The sequence below is a fragment of the Tauraco erythrolophus genome, chromosome 17, assembly GCF_009769465.1.
Source record: "Tauraco erythrolophus isolate bTauEry1 chromosome 17, bTauEry1.pri, whole genome shotgun sequence".
Taxonomy (NCBI): Eukaryota; Metazoa; Chordata; class Aves; order Musophagiformes; family Musophagidae; genus Tauraco; species Tauraco erythrolophus.
Window position 1 is genome coordinate 16,136,381 of NC_141481.1, and position 16,426 is coordinate 16,152,806.

Consider the following 16,426-nt stretch of genomic DNA (forward strand, 5'->3'; position numbering starts at 1 on the left):
CTGGCAGAGGCACTGGAAGAGGCAGGCACACTTCTTCGGGGAGTTCTGGTTTGCAAAGCAAAGCAGCAATCCTACAAAAGTCAGACTGAGAAGGGCATGGCTTGTATAAGAGATTTCCCAGCTCAGCTCCTTTAAAAGAGGGAGAGGGAAGAAAAAACTCGTTAGGATACACAGAAACCCACCAGTGACATTTAACAGCCTTAAAGCCACGCAGGTTTTTTCCTCCCTCTGTTTAGTCAGAGGTTTATCGAAACGTGTAAGAGCCGCTGCAGGGGGACAAAGCCAGCGGTCCTCAGCGTTCGAAATCCTGGGACTTGTGTGAACGCTGAAAGCCGTGTGGTGTCTGTGTTAATAGTTATTTCCCTGAGTCCAATTTATGCCACAGCAGTTAGCACAAGATGGCACTAAAGATGACAATAACCATCTTCTCCACCAAGGTGAGGGTGGGGAAGGAGAGGGCAGACGGGTTTGGCTGGATTCTTGTCACAATGCATCGCAGAGCAGCTCCACTGGCCACCACGCACACCAACCCTGCTGCAGCTCCAGCAGATGCAGAACAAGTCTGCAGAATAAGCAGCAGGGAGGAACTAACAGTCTAAGATGCTTGGGGGGAAAAAAAAAAAAAAAAAAAGAAATTTGAGAAATTTGTTTTCCCATTTCCAGAGATGTTTCCAGCCCTACCAGCACCTGCTGAGTTTAGACAACCTCCTTGCAGTCTTTGGCCAGCTGAGATCAGACACGCAGAGGTTTCCAGCCCGTGCAATGTTTACTGGCACGGATGCCAGAGGCTTGCCTCCTTCCCTGCTGCGGGGCTGCATCCACGCGGGGCTGACGGATCAGGAACGCACCCAACCCTCCGGCTGCTTAAAGCCACGGCTGATGGTCACGGCAGCCCGAAGGGGTGACTGCTGCGCGGGTGGGGACCTGCAGTCTCTTAGAGGTGAAGTGCCAGCTGCAGCAGGACCGTAGCATCACAGCCTTCAGCTGCAGACACAACACACCCAGGCGTGCAAGTGAGCTGGCACGCTCCCATCTGTCACGGCCACCCGAGCTGATGCCAGCCCACGGACATCGCCTCCCAAAGAGCAGGAAACTGCAATAACGCCAGAGCGTGAAGCTGACAGTGATCCCACAAACAGACCCCGATGGAGAGGTGACCCCGAGCCACTCTGCCCCATAACGCCCTTCCCTTTCCCTGTCCCTGCCAGCCCTTGAGCCCATCCGCCCGCAGGCTGCAGAAGCTGCAGAAGGGCACACGTGCCAGCCCGGGGCTGCTCTCTCCGCTGTGACGGTCAGCATCAAAAAGGTCTCCGCTCCCTTTCTGGCACAGATCATTCCCAAAATCACTCTCAACATCCTCCCTCTGGCAGACTCTTGCTCCTGCCAAGCTTCCGAAGAAAAAGAAACTGTGCCAGCTTCTCCCCTCCGCAGCCCCCCGGATGCCCTGTTTCCACGGTCTCTCCCCATTTCGGCTCAAGGCGGGAGAAAGGAGGAGGAACACAGGGGGGAGCTCCTGTGTGGCGGGACAGAGGGAAACCCACCAGAAATCGGAGAAAACAAGGAAAAAACTACCCCCCACCCCCCAAGCTGGACAGTCCGGGCAGGGCAGGAGCGGGGCGGAATTCCGCGGCGCAGCAGGGACCGGGCGGCGACCCCGGCAGCCCCCCGCCCCGCTCCGAGCTGAAGGGGGCGGCGGGACCCCCGTGCCGGGCCGGGGGCGGGTGAGAAGGGACGGGGATGGGGACGAGGGTCCGGCCGGCCCGGGGAGGCGGCCCAGCTCCCGGCGGGGCTCCGCGGAGCCGAGCGGAGCTGCGGGGCTCAGCGCGGGTCGCCGGGAGCGGGCTCTGCCGGCACCGCCGCCGCGCAGCCCCCGCGCAGCCCCCGCGCAGTCTCCGCGCAGCCCCCGCGCCGGGCCGGGGGTCGCCCGGCCCCGCCGCCCCGCGCACTCACCGCCGCTCGCTGCCACGGGCCGCACCGGGGAGGGCGGGGCGGGTCGGGGAGGAGGAGGAGGAGGAGGGAGAGCCGTTCGCCGGGCTCCATCCCCAAAATAATTTCCCTCGTCCTCGTGTCTCAGAATACCCTTCTCTGGCTCTTCCCTGCTCTTCTCCCGGGGGATGGACGGACGGACAGATGGATGGATGGATGGATGGATGGATGGACGGACGGATGGACGGATGGATGGACGGATGGATGGATGGATGGATGGATGGATGGATGGATGGATGGATGGATGGATGGATGGATGTTTACCCGTTGTGAATCCATTTTTCCCCCGCCCCACTGAACTCCCCCGCCGGGCCTGGCAGCACGGCTGTGCCGCAGGATGCTGCGTCTCTCCTTGCACCAGCCTCAGCAGTTGAACCCCGAGCTGGGGGGCTGCACGGTGGTGCCCACCCTGACCCCGCGGCTGCCACAGCACTGGCCCTGGTCCCGGTCCCTGGTCCTGGTCCACGAGCTGCTGTGCCCCAGGGCTGAGTTTCTGCTGTGCATGATCCAATGCCCAGCCTGTCTGGATGCAGAAGGAAGAGTAAATACCGCTGTGCATCTCCCAGCTCGCCTGGCCAGAGGGAGCTTTAAGTTCCCCCAAGTTGCACTGGGATCCTGCTCCCTGGGCAATGGAGGAGGCCAGCCTGGCTTCCCTCTTCCTCCCCGTCAACTCTCAGGTCCTGCTCCCCTGGACCTGCTCGTGGGGCTGCCTGGTCTCCCTTCCCTGGATATCCCTGCGGGGAAAGCTGTGTGGTTACTGCTGTGCTCCACCAGACACGGGGACTCGGTGGCAGGAGAAGGTCCTAGAGATGCCGCTTGGGGCTGGACTCGGTGCAAGAGGGAGAGCTCTGCCAGGGGGGCCGCGTTTGCCCCAGGTCTTGCAGGGCTGGGCTGGGGAGAGCCGTGCCCCCGCAGCCCTGGTGTCTTTGTGTGATCCGCAGTTATTCCTGGAGGGGAGGCTGTGGCACGAGGGGCAGGATACACCCCCCAAGTGCTCCTTGGGGCCTGAGCGCTCTGCATGGCTGCTCAGCCACAGGGAGTAAAGCCAATATTCCTCCTGACGTGGTTTATTCAGTTTAAGGATAACATTTTTGAGACATTTTATTTGTTCAATCATGAGGCTCTGGAATTACAAAAGAAGGTGGAGAGCTGCTGGGGAGAGGAAACGCCCTAACCCAGAAGGGGCCCTGACTCATCCCTTGCTGCGATCCACGTGGCACATCGGACTCTGACAGCTACTCCGTGCCATGGCTGCAGCAGGTCCCAGACCCGCTGGGGGTCCCCGCACCCTCCCACCTCGGCTGCGTGCTCAGCCCTGTGCTCGCTTCGCCCACTGCTGCTCTGTCCTGCCGGGCTCCTGTCCTTCTGCTGGGGAGCACAGCCTGGACCCCTGGAAAGCTCTTTCCTCCATCTGTGCCTTCTCCAGCTGCACAGCAGCCTGCCAGCCTGTGGGGAGGCAGAGCAAGGGGGCATTTGGGGACAGAAGACCAAACGTCCTGCCACAAGATGAAGGGAGCCTCTGTGGAGCCGCTGCCGCGAGGGGCTGCTGCCCATGCAAGGAGTGGGGAGCAGTGGGGGAGAACCTGGTCCCCAGACGGGAGAAGCGCAGGGGTGACAGGGCAGGACCTGGGGTCGTCCCTCCTGCTCACGTCCCATTTGTGGCCAGGTGTGCTCAGGAGTATGGCTGATGCCTGAATTCCCTTTGTGTCCAGTCTGCCCGGGAGGTGGGTCTGCAGTGCCAGGCAACTCTGCCCCGCAGTACCAGCAGGCACCAGGTGGAAAGCTGCAGCTCTCACTGCTTTGGGGGGAGTCTGTGTCTGCTGGCTGGGTGGGCTGGGCACCGCCACATCTATGATCTCCAACCTAGAGCAAGCATGGCACGACGTGGCTTTGCCAAGGTGGAGCTTGGCAGGACAAGCGTGAACAGCCCTGCAAAAGTTTTAACCACTTCCTTAGGACAATGTACCTTGCTGCTGGAATGTATTTTCTACCTGTATTCTGAATAAGCTCAGCCAGTTGGGCCTATTAAAGGCAGGAAAAACCTGCAAGGCTCAGATGCTGTATGAGGGAACGTTTTTCTTGTGTCAAAAATACACCCTGGGCAGAGGAAGCCGCTTTGTTCAGGTGCTGGAGAGTGGCCAGCCTGTATCTGGGTGGACGGGTCTTCCCGTGGCGTGGGACTCGCAGGCAGTGCAGGAAGTCAGAGATGGCCCATCCTGTGTGCGTGGGGGACAAGCAGGAGCACCCGTTGGTGCCACTGAGGGGCACTGGTGCAGGACCAGCTGGGGCAGAACTGGATCCAGCTCTCTCCAGCAAAGCTTCTGGGGATATTTGACCAAGTTCATGCCCACCGTGATGCACTGTGGCCCCCACCCACTCTCACCCCCAGCCGGACTGGACACTGTGGGGTGCACGCTGCCAGGCTGGGTGGAAAGCAGGGTTGTGTTCAGACCCAGCATGACCCAGGGTAGTGGCTGCGGTGATAGCAACCACCACGAGCCTGCACGGCGCTAGTGCCCGGCGGTGGGTGCTCACCACTGCGCTGCAGCACCAAGGGGTGTGGATGGCTCCCTGTGGCTGTGGGCATCACGTCTGGACGGTGAGCTGTGGCCGCCACATCCAGGTGGTCAGTGGTGGGCATGGGTGCCCTGTCCTGCTGGTCGGGTGGCCATGGCCAAGCTGCCAGTGGGCAGCTCCTGCTGTGGAGCAGAGATAGGGCACGGGGAGGCGAAGAGGAGAGATGTGCAATGAGGCTCAGCTCACTAGTGCAGGCACAGAGAGCTCAGTGTTTATTGGTTTCACTCCAAACGGTTTGCACAAGGAGCAAGCTGGCTCTGCTGCACAAGCAGACGCACGGACCCGTCACCGCAGGCTGCCTCGGCAGCGCTCCCGGCATCCCGGCAGCGTTGCTCAGCCTCGCGGAGCGGGGCTGTACCGAACCCCCTCGGCCAATGCTGCGGTGCCACCTGCCAGGCTCTGCCCGTGCCTGAGCTGCTGGTTAAATCCTGGGCCGTGCCCAGCCAGCACCCGCAGCAATCACCAGCACGTGTCTGCGCGGGCACCGACATCCCTCGGCGGTGTGGGCCAAGGACCCGGTGCAGCGAGAGCCGGCGTGGGGAGCAGCACTCCCCAAACATCTGCTCTGCTGTCACAGCAGAGACGTCTCTGAGCTCCCACCCTGCAGCTAACAGGACCTTTCCATTTCTGTCGCTACTCTACGCTGCGGTGACACCTTCTCAATCAGCGAGCGCTGCCTCTAAGGCTGCTGCTGCAAAGCAAGTCTAACGCGCTGCCCTCCCGACCCTGGAGACCTCCTCGCTGCTCATAACAAAGTGCTTCTGGAGCTGCTGACCTGTCCCTTGCTGGCTGAAAGACACCAGGCGTTTACTGCTGGGTGAGGGGGGATGCACCCATCAGGGAGCCCAGATGTGACGTCCTCAGGTGGGGTTTTACAGCACCCAGCCAAGAAACGCCTGGATCAGATGTCAGGGCTTGGGGAGACAGCAGGGGCAGAGTTAGATGAGCTGGAGCCTTGTTCCCAGCCCCTTCTCCTTCTGCAAAGGGCTTTGAGCAGAAGGTGGTGGCTTTGAGCTTCTGGTAGGTGGCTTTGAGCACCCCCGGCATCCTGCCCGGGAGGGCAGCACCAAAGACAGGCTGACCTTGACAGCCACTGGCACTGGGATGAGAGAACAGATACAACTGTGACCAATCCTGTCCCGTGGGACCCAGGTGATGCTCGCAGGCCGATCAGCGGGTTCGGGGGATGCTGTCCCTCCGGGGGATCTGCTGCCCCAGGCGAGAGCGGGGCCCTAACCTGTCCTTCCTGCTGAACCCACCCTGCTCCAAGAGCTCCCGTCCTGGCACCTCTCGAGGGTGAGCACTTATTGTCTGCCTGGAGACTATTTTCAGCATCTTTATGCTGCTCACCCGCATCCACTCTAGATGAAATCCTCAGGAAATCCTTACTATTTATCCACTTCAACTTTCTTCCTTCCCCAGCCGCTGCCTATAACTGTCACGAATTGAGAGACCTGCTGAGACCTGTTTTGTTTTTCTTTTCCTGGCCGGCTGCATTCGTTGGTGCGGTGCTCCCCATGGGGTCTCGCTGGCACACGTCCCAGTGAAAGGACGGTGGGTTTGGAGCAGTTAGAAAATGCTCCTTTGTGTGCCTTTCTGCCAGCCCAGCAGCAGGGATGTTTACCTGGTGGAGCATCTCAGCCCACTTGGGGGGGTTCTCACCTCCCACCCACCTGTGCTAAGGGTAAGACTTCCCAAAGGACTTGCAACTCAGCCTGGAAAAGCCAAGGCGTTGGGGTCAAAGCAGAGACTGCTGCCTCCGAGTCTGTCCTGTTCCAGCTTTCGGGAAGACTCTCCTCCCTCCTCCATCAGGCCATGACACAAAGGTAAAAAGCCTGAGGACATCAAATACTCACTGCAGATCCATGCTGGAAGTGAGAGTGCTTTGGGGACAGCCTTTACATTGCAAAAAAAGGGACCGAAAAAGCCACTGATGGGGTCAAGCAGGCCAGACGGGATGGACCAACAGCCCAGAGTGTTTTTATGGGCTGTGTTGGCTCTTCTCCCCCACTGAGCCTCTGCCCACTGCCCCCCAGTGTCACCAGTCACATCTGACTCCTCTGACTTCCAGGTGCTGCCATGTGGGAGGGAGCTTTGGGAAGCCATTGAAAAGGGAAAAAAAAAAGCTCTAAAGAAGGACGTGCACCAGAGCTCAGCCCCAGTTCACAGACACGAAGAGGTGGACAGCTTCAGGCTGGACCCCACTAGTGAGAAGCACGTCCAGCCCCCTGGTTCCACCAGTGTTTGTGCAAACCCTGTCTCCTCTTAGCCAGAAGGGTCAAGCCAGGCAGCCACCAGCTTATAAACGCCAACGGTCCTCAGGCTGTGGGATAGCTTTGGGTTCTGCACGGCCTGAAACAGGCAACTGCTGCGCTGATGTGCTCAAAGAGGCTGGCCGGGCCAGACCATTTGGTGTTTCTTGAGATGCTGCCTTCTCTTTTTAGGCATTGCCTTTTCTCTCAGTGCCGTGTGGTGGTGGCCAAGGCCACCAGCTGCGTGGGAAGCTATGGCTGCTGAGAGGAGCAGGGAAGGGCTTGCTGTGGGGCAGTCAATCTTCAGCCAGTGAATGTCTGGTTAGATCAAGACTGCAGCTGTATGAACAAGAAGGGATGTTTATTCTCAAGAAACAGCAAATGTACCTGACCTGGCCTCAACACAGGGAAAGCTTTTTGCATTAGCTGCAACACAACTGCAACGCTGAGTGTTCCTTCTCCCCTCACCCAGGTATGCACCTAAGGATGCCCCGATCCCATCCCACCCCACCAAACCCCCTGGTTCACTCTAGGTCTCCTCCGGGAAGGCTGCAATGCCACTAGTTCTGCAAGCTGCCGCCACACGCCATGGAAGCTGGAGCTGTCGGGAAACAGAAAGGAAAAGAGACTGAGACCTGGCTGAAGATTGCACGAGTGGGATGTAGGCAGAGACTCTGGGAGGAGGAGGAGGAGGAGGAGGAGGAGGAGGAGGAGCTTGAGTACGCGCTGACAGGCTGTGCCTCGGTAGGAAGGCAAGCATCCGCTCAGGGCCACCTTCACTTCAGGGCAGGTGACAGTGACGGTGGCAAAGACCGTTTCTCGATTGCTGGTTCAAGTGGCTCCGGAAAGCCCAGAGACCCTCAGCGCCTCTGCCAGCTCTGCATTTCCCACAGACCCCCAGGCTCTGTCCTGGCAGCACCAAGAGAGTCTCCAGCTGGTGACCAGATCGTACCCACGGAAACCACACAAGCGTGAGGCCGAGGCAGGAACCCTGCCGTGGTGGGGCAGCCCAGGCAGATGGCTTCAGCCTCGGTCCTCCTCTCTGGCAGCATCCAGGCAGGGACAAGCTGGGCAGGAGGAGGCATGCAGCAGGACTCCGAGCCCAGCGGGACTCCCGGTGCAATACAAAGCACAACCTGAGGTTTGGGACACCAGCCCAGCCCTCGTGCTCTGCAGGTTCTCGATCCATGGACATGGGGGACAGCCGGGACAGCCAGACGCACCGCCTGCAGACGGGTGTCACAGGCTGTGGCCACCTAACCCCTCTAGCCTGATGGAGCTACGTCAAACGGGCAGCGAGCGATGAGGAGACACTTACCAGCTACTGCTCTAAGCAGTGTCGGTCTCAGGCTGAACGGCTGCTTCAGGCCTGCAAGAAAAGGGCAAAACCGAAAGGGGCAGTCAGCGGGGGGACAACAACTGCACCTCGAAGCAAGAGGAGAAACAAGAGTGGCGTCACCCTTGGAGGGAGGGACACTTTCACCAGGGTAGAGCAGCGGTCCTCAGCCCAGTTCTTGCAGGTGGGACCTGCTGGTGCTGAGGACCCAGCAGTTCAGACCGAGGTCACTGGGGAAAGCAGAGCAGCTTTTGCTCAACACTGTTGCTGAGCTCTTTGCACACTTACAGCTCCAGCCCGAACACTCATCTTTGCACTGGTGCAAAGCCCAAATGACCTCAGTGCCCCAAGCTGGACTTGACACCAGAACGAGCTGTGACAGAGTACGGATGAGCAAACCAGCAGCCGCAGCAGATCAGGTTGTCAAAGGCCCTTCCAGCATGCAGGGGCCCCGTGCCCACTCCTGAGGAGCATCCCAGCTATGAAAAGCTGAGACTGTTTGTCCAGGGAGTGCTTGAACATGTGCATCTACTTCAAAGGGGGTCAAAACATGCACGTACCCCGTGACGCCGGGAAGCATGAAAAGTTCTTGCTTTCAGCTACATGCAACCCTGACACAAAAAGACATCGTCTTCCCTGCTCATCAGCTTCTGGGATATGGACTCTCTGAACCTATTTCCCTTCTCTACTATGTGCTCAAGGCAAAAAGGGGAAGCTTCCTGAATATCTACCTGGTCCTGGACACCGGCTGAGCATCTCTACAGGGAGTAGCACAGCCAGGCACTTGCTCCCTGTTGAGTCCCAGCCCTGTCATCAGGACATGGTTTTGCCAGCAGCAGCGCTCTGGAGAAGCGAGTCCCACCAAGCTGCCTTCCCCTTGACGTGGTGGATGGTGGCTGACAATTAACCAGGGTCCCACACCTATGTGGGAAGAACATCCCTCTTGCCTGCTCCCCGTCTTCCTCTGAACTGACTCTGCGCTGGTGCAGCTGCCGAGGAAAGGGCTCTAATTACAAACTGGCAGATGCTTTGCGTGTCTGAGGAAGGTTATTTCAGCAGTCAACATAACCTGATGCTTAGGGACCATGGGTCAGCTCTAAATTGCCATGACAGAGCATTTGGCATGACATCCCTTGCAGCGCCAAAGCAAGGTTGCCCCGTGTCGTTACACACACACCCCCCACAGCGCGTGTGCTCCGTATGACCTAACACATGGTGCACAGCGAATGCATCACACACATCCCTAACAATCCCGCGTATCTAACAACGAGCGTGCATCCGTGAACTGTCAAGGATTATAGAATAGTTTGGGTTGGATTGGACCTTAAAGATCATCCAGTTCCAACCCCCCTGCCATGGGCAGGGACACCTTCCACTACACCAGGTTGCTCAAAGTCTCATCCAACCTGGCCTTGAACACTGCCAGGGATGGGGCAGCCACAACTTCTCCGGGCAATCTGTTCCAGTGCCCCTTAGACCTAATTGAAATCTCCCCTTTCAGTTCAAAGCCATTGCCCCTTGTCCTGTCACTACACACCCTTGTCCAAAGACCCTCTCCAGCTTTCCTGTAGCCCCTTTAGATACTGGAAGGCTGCTGGAAGGTCTACCCGGAGCCTTCTGTTCTCCAGGCTGAACAGCCCCAACTCTCTCAGCCTGTCTCCATAGCAGAGGTGCTCCAGCCCTCGCATGATCTTCGTGGCCTCCTCTGGACCCGCTCCAACAGGTCCACGTCCTTCTGATGATGGGGATCCCAGATCTTCAGCCATGCTTAATTTAATGAAACCAGCACAACTGTTTAGCGTGTGCCGAAGAAGGTGGCGATGGGCAGAGGATGTCCTCAATAAATACACACACACATCTGCGTATGCACACACACTCATCTATACATCATGCATTATGTTGGACAAAGAGCACTACTACAAGGTGCAAAACTAAGCTCTCCCATGCTGTGGATTCTAGAACCACTCTCAGACTGTGTAAGTGTTGACTACCGAAATGGAAAGGAAATAAAATCCAAGCAGGTGCTTTTTAACGGCTGAACAACGTAAAAAGGGAGCCACTCTCTTTTTGGTATTTTTGCCCCAGAAACCCTATATTCTCCTTGTTCTCCTCCTTTTCCTGAAGTGGCTAGAGGCTGGACAGCCCCTCTGGCAGTAGGAGCCCACACTGAGTTTCCATAGGTGCCATTTCTCCCTTTCCTGGTCATGGCAAACTTTGGCACTGGACGGAGCCCGCTGTAACACGGCCGTAGCTCCGCTCCATCAGCACGGCTCGTTTCGAGGTCTCTGAGCCTGCACTGACCTTTCCTCTTTGCCCGGAAGGTGCAGCCCCCGGCATCCCCGCGCAGCGACCGAGGTCGGCTCAGACGACGCAGGACCGAGCCGCAGAGCTGCCCCCGGGCTCTGTCCTGGCAGAGCCGCTGCAGCCCACCGGGGCGATGCTCAGACTCCGGCCCCCGGCGAGGGCTCAGCTGCCACCAGGGACAATGCCCCAGGAAAGGCCTCTCCATTTCCAGGAGGGTTTGCAAAACAGATACTGTCCCACCCCCAAACACTCACCCAAAAGGGGAACGGTGGAAGCCAAGTGGGCCCTTTGCTGACATGTCGGCCAATTCACGAGACACTCACTTCGCTGGCCCATGCCAAGGAAGAAAATGATGCCACCTCTTCCTCAGCTCTTCTCCTCCTACGTGGCCAGAGCTCCCACCCCACATTAACAGGAAAAAGGATCCCAGAACCATCTTGTGCTCCTCCACACTCGTCATCTTCACAGCTTCACCCATCCCCAGCCCACTCCTGCAGCTTCTCCTGCCCAGGGCCACTGCACACCTCTCACAGGGAGCCACCAGCACCATGAGGAGCTACCAACACCTCTCCTCTCACCCCAATCCAGTAAGGACACGGCTGAGCTTAGCAGAGACAGAGTCCAGAAGAGCAAGAAAAGAAAGGAAGAAGGAGGCAAGGAGAGCCACAGCCAAACAAGACGCCCACGGAGAACTGTCTTTACCGGTAACCCTCACGGTATCTCCTGGAAGCAGTCGGGTGCTGTCTTCTTCTCACATACAGATCTGTGTCTACCGTCTCCTGAACCGCTTGCTCTGGAAGCAGGACAAAGACAGATACACCTCTGTTGATGAGCTCCTTGCAGTTGTCAGCAAGCCCTGCAGGAGATTGCCTGGTCATAGCTGCTGGTGGGGCCAAGCACTGTGGGAGGTTAGGAATGGCAGTCCCAAGTGCTGGATCTCGTATCATGGTCCAGAAAACCTGTCCTGCAGCCCTCTTTCTTTCCTCAGTTGAAAATGCCTTTACCCTCTCAAGCTCAATTAAGCTTTTTAAATTTGGTGACTTTTTTGGGTGGCGTGTTTGGAAACCCAGCACGTTGACCTCCTGAAGACTATAACTTCTGCACAGTGCAGGAGACCATCGCTTCTGCATCCTTTGAGACTCAGGAGGGACCTCTCAACTGGGGGGGTCATACCTGGCCCCGCACAGCCAGGACAACGCAGTCACTGGCTTCCAGCGCAAACGCAGCCCTTGCGTGCACGCAGAAACCATGGTCTCCAGATGACTTCATGGACATCCCTCTGGCCTCCCTCTCCTCCGCACTGGCCAATGAGGCTGGCCTTACACCAGCACATCTTCTTTTGATACCTGAAGCCATCCGTCCTGCTTTCCTAGGAAGTGCCTCCCCTGCTGCGTTTCTCGCATAGGTTCAGACAGCTCAGAAGAGCGCAAAGCCGAACGGCCAAACCAAAAATCGCTCCCTGTTTGGAGAATCGCCATCGGCTCGATGCTGTTGAGTCTCTTCCTTGCCAGCTGGGGCAGCTGAAAGTCTGGGCTTGTGCTCTTTGTGTCTCGTGGTCCATTGTGAACCCCTATACCTGCTTGTTATGTTCAATACGCGTGCATTTAGCATAATGAGGAGGTATATGGGTACACTCTGGTTTCCAAACATAAATCTGCAGGGGCTGCAGAATGAGGAAGTGGGTAAAACAGCTTTACCTGCGTGTGATAAACCAGAGGAAACTCAAATTAGGAGGGCTTTCTTCCCTTCAACACACACAGTACTAAACGGCTGTACAGCTGGTCAGGTCAAGTTTTGGCAATGGAAGATTTTGTGTAAAACAAAGCATGGAGTTAATTATTTCCCTTTTGGTCAAAAACACTTGTTGCCGTTGTGGATAAAAGCAACAGAAGTTTCCAAAAGCTGCCATCAAGAGTGATTGGCAGCGACGTTCTGTGGAGGGCAGTTTTGAAACCCACGGACTGCGGAAGGGCCGGGACGGGCACGAACCCCCCTCTGCTCTAGTCCTGGCAAACCCTCGTTTATTCAACCAGCTGTGCCCGCTAACGACCCAACGTCTGGGCTCACCACCTTCACGTGAAGGAAGGGTCAGTTTGTAAGGGGAGAGTATAAAATTTGATCTTGAAGTCAACGACATATTTGCAAATCAGGCTGAGAGGAAAAAGCTTAAGGAATGGTTTCAGCATCAGGCTGGAGAGGGACATCGGGGAGCTACGGAGTCAGAGCCCGTGGGGCGGGCTGGCCGGGAGGAGACTGCCGGGACGAGCGGGAAGGCAAGAGCGAGGCCATCCAGATCCTCGCTCCCATCCGCTGCCTTAGGAGTCCTGGCGGTGGTGGGTCAGGGCAGGGGCCACACTCTCTTCCTTCTGTATGTGACCTCAGGCACGGCCAGAGGGCATCTCCCAGGGCACACCGAGTGCCACGTGGCTGAGCGTGCCGGCCACAGAGCCACGCTTTCCCAAGGCTATCTGCCAGGCCAGCGGGAGCATCTTCTGCTCACCGAGCCCCGTCTTCAGGCTCTGTGGGCATAGCCAGGGTGCTCAGGAGAGCAGTCTCTGGGCACCCTCATGAAGCCAATGCCCAACGATGCCTTTCCCTGAGGGCTTGCTTTCCTTCCCAAACTAGCTGCAGGGAATGCCCGCTTGCCTGGCAGACAACACACAGCGCTCGCAGCCGGACCCGGCGTGCTGACTGAGGAGGAACCTGAATATTTGGCTGGGTGTACAGATGTTCATGCATGAGATGGCAAAGCCAGGAGCGTTTTCCCCATCACTCCTGGCTGAAGTGGCAAAAGCAAATGCCTGCACAGGAGAAGGACGTTTCTCTAGCCATAATCTCACAGTTTGGCCCAACTCACCAATCTCTTCCACAATATTCTCAGTGCTTCCAGAAGGAGGAGTTTTCTCCTGTTCAGAAACAAAACAAAACAAACAAAAAAAGAATAACGACCTCAGGTGGGTGCTCCCTTGACCTGCTCCTTTGCTCTGAGAGAGGGATCGGAAGCGCTGAGGCTTTCCTGGTCATCGCTGCGATTAACACCACGAGCATCACAGGGACAGAACTGCTGCCCTCCTGTTCGCAGCGCCAGCGCCTGCTGTCTTCAGCCACTCTACCCAGCAAAGTGGAGTCCATCCCATCCAGGGCAAGTCCTTCAGTTGTGCTGCTATGCAACCATCTCAACAGCTAAGTCCTTTTCTTCAGGTGTTTGGCTTTTTTTTTTTTTTCCTTAAAGAAGCAACATTGAGATAATTGGCACTGTTTGCTCCGTGGTTTGGGAAAAAGAGCTAGAACAGCTGCTGTTCATCCTTCTGAACAACACCCCTAATGTGACTGACAAGCACACAGAGAAAGGACGAAGACCAAAGATGCCCCCAAACTGCAAACTCATACTTACAGTTATTACGAGTGATACGTTTAGAGTAAGCGAATATTAGAGATTTGGGTATACAAAAGGTTTAAACCCTAAGGATACACAGCCATTGGCACTGCAAACCCAGGTGAACAGGTGGTGTCCTCCTGCAGCTGCACCCATCAGAGCTGCCTGCAGACATGTTCAGGTCTTCAGGTGCTGGATCTCACCCTCCTGCACCGAAAGAACAGCTCTGGGAATCCGCTCACTAGTGCCCGTAGTGCCAGATGAGGCCTTCCTAACCCCAGCTGAATGATGAGTGTAAATACCCCAACACATCAGATGGCATTTTCTAAGGTATTAAACTCAGCAACCACAGTTTCTATAGAAAAAGATGAATCAGGAAAGGAAATGGGGTGAAATGATGTTATGAATCGCTGTAGGAGTTCACAGAGTTTCTCAGTGGAAACACCGACCACCTTGATCCCACAGGTGCTGGAGTATTTAGTGCTTTACTATTTGGGATAAGAAAGGAAATCATAGCACAGAGTCCACAAAGTGGCGTCTGATTTGAAATATTAAGAAAAAATTAAAATTTAGAGAGAAAAAATTGAAAATGAAGCTTTAAAAAAATCAGAATAAAGAATTTTGGTTTTTACAGTCATAAGGAGAAAACAACAAAACCCTAATTAGATAGAACACAAATGCAAGCTATCACTTTTGGTCCTGTGCCAGCACCAAGTATATGATGCCATTATCTTTTGTGCCCTCTGCTGTCAGCAGCTTCTCACTGTGACTCCTCTCCCATTAGCTTGGTCCATCCACTGTCCTTCCCCTGCTCACCACAGGACCCAGCTCATAAAATTCTCATTCCTGGGCTCGAAATAAGCTGAAAGCAGTGCAGAAGTCATATTTTAATAAATCACAAAATCTCTTCTGCGTGTTTCACCCTGTCATACAGAAGATTCTGTACCCATCCTGCTTACGCCATAAACTGGTAAAGGAATATGACTTAAGGAGGAGAGCTGTGTCGGAGCAAGACACAGGCAGTTGGGAGTCGGTTTGCAGGTCTGCTGGCCGAAGCCAGCCAGCTCCCTTTGCTTTCCTTATTCTTAGGGACTGCAAGTAGCACCGACTGCTCGGTGTCCTGCAGTCCATCAACAGAACCACGCGCCAGAGCTACGAACCAGAAACCGGCGACGAGTGACTTCTGAGCTCTCACGCTAGTGTTTAATATTAAGGTTATTTTAGATGATTTTCATAGCCTAGAGATGATATTGGATGGGCCACGGGTCCAGCTGGGCGCTGATGCTGCTGACAGCTGGTTTGGATTTCGGGTCAGCTCATAAACAGGGCGTTTCTGCACACGGGCACCCTTCGGATCGCTCCTCGTACGCCTGCGGCACGAACCCCTCCGAACTCAGAGGGGCTCCTGTTAATCTGCTTCTTTTGTCCCCAGGCACAGCTGTGGCTTACCAGGTTTCCCTGTATGTGAGCTGGTGCAAGGATTCATGTTTCTTACTCGAATGGCAGCCCTGAGCAGCTGAACAGGACCTGACCTTCGAGCTGAAAAAACTCCCGTTGAGCGTGCAGACCTCTCCGAAGGCCTGTGGACCTGCCACGTGGGCTCTTTGCTGAGCACCGCCTGCCCTCCAGAGGTGTCTTTGGACCTCTTCACTCATTCAAGGGCTTCAAACAACCTGAAGGGACCATCTGAGCCACCCAAAGGAAAGGCTGGCTCATCTGGGCTTCACTACTGCCCTCCAGCATCCAAAACTTGATGTTCTTCCAGAAGGTTGGTGCTGATTGGTGAGGGGGAACAACCAAACAAAGGAATGGAAAAATACAGAACAGATGGGAAAAGCATATCCAACTAGCTGCCCAGACCACACTTTCAGAAGCCTTCCTCCTGGCGAAGGTGCGCTGTGACATTAACTTGACCTCTCTGGTTTAAAGCCTGCCAGCGGCTCCTGCTCTCGGTTGGGATATCTGAACGGGTCATGCTGGGAAGGTCCTGCATTCCTGCGGGGGCCTGACTGTAACTCAATACTGTCCCGGTCAGTCCATGTACTGCAGCACCCTGCCTTCGGGAACAGGAGTCCCAGAGCCCTGGCTCCCGCTGGGAGGCCATGCCCAGCGGGATGAACACCCTTTGGAGCGGGCAGGCGGCAGCAACGTGTGAGGGCAACGCTCCGACAAAGAGAGGTTTCAAACAACAGACCCATTTCCAAGGTTTTTCCAAACCAGAGCTGTGGGTTTGCCAGGAGCACCATTCGGCAGCGAAGCCCGCTGCTGGAGACCAGAAGTTGCACAGGAGCAGTCAGGAAGAGCGGACCAGAGGGTCTGACACACTGGTGGTGTCAAACTCCAACCAGCCTGCTCCTCAATTCACAATTCCTCCTGTGAATTGCTTGCACCAGCTCCCGGGTGCAAGCAATTCACAGGAGAACCACAGCGGTACCTGCTGCCAGGCAAGCACACGCAGGGTTAATGCTCCCCTCGCCCTCTGGGGCTCTAACGAACGAGGTGTGACGAAGCTAGAGCTGCTCCAGCTCTCACGAATTCGTGCTTCCTAAATCCAAAAGGGCATCTGCCAGGAAGCAGCAGCTGTGGATGCGCCAC